The sequence below is a fragment of the Diaphorina citri genome, unplaced genomic scaffold (genome assembly GCF_000475195.1).
Source record: "Diaphorina citri unplaced genomic scaffold, Diaci psyllid genome assembly version 1.1 scaffold44787, whole genome shotgun sequence".
Taxonomy (NCBI): domain Eukaryota; kingdom Metazoa; phylum Arthropoda; class Insecta; order Hemiptera; family Psyllidae; genus Diaphorina; species Diaphorina citri.
The window spans coordinates 1-524 of NW_007422107.1; the positions used below are offsets into that span (position 1 = coordinate 1).

A 524-nucleotide genomic window follows, 5' to 3' on the forward strand; every position below is an offset into this window, starting at 1 on the left:
ACTTACTCTGAGCAGCCGAAAACATACGTTAGCTTCATGTCCCAAATAGTTCCAACTTACCTGGCGTCAATGCAGCCAACTTCCTCGACAAATCGTCCCGATCCAGGTCTGTTTTCAGCGGCTTCAAATGCACCTTGAATATACTAGCGCGGCCCTTAATGTCCGGGGCCGGCACAAAGATCTGCCTATCAAACCGGCCCGGCCTCAGGAGGGCCTTATCCAGCACATCCACACGATTTGTGGCCGCGAGAACAACAACATTGGTGGTGGTGTTAAACCCATCCATCTCGACTAGCAACTGGTTCAGCGTGTTCTCCTGCTCCGAGTGGCCTCCGAAATTTCGACCTAAGATAAGGAATTTTTAATTGTGTTAAACATATTTAAATGCTTGTCACAAATATCGTTCCCCGATTATCACACCTAGATAAATTTTATGACTTGACTTGGACTCGAACCACCAACCTCCAGATCCAAAGTCCAACGCGTTGACAACTGCACCAATGAGGTTGGTAAGATGAAGATAA

General features: G+C 47.1%; 1 pseudogene; it reads right to left on the reverse strand.

The window, feature by feature from the left end:
* Positions 1–34: 34 nt before the first annotated feature.
* On the reverse strand, positions 35–366 carry LOC103523829 (annotated as a pseudogene).
* Between the last annotated feature and the right edge of the window lie 158 nt (positions 367–524).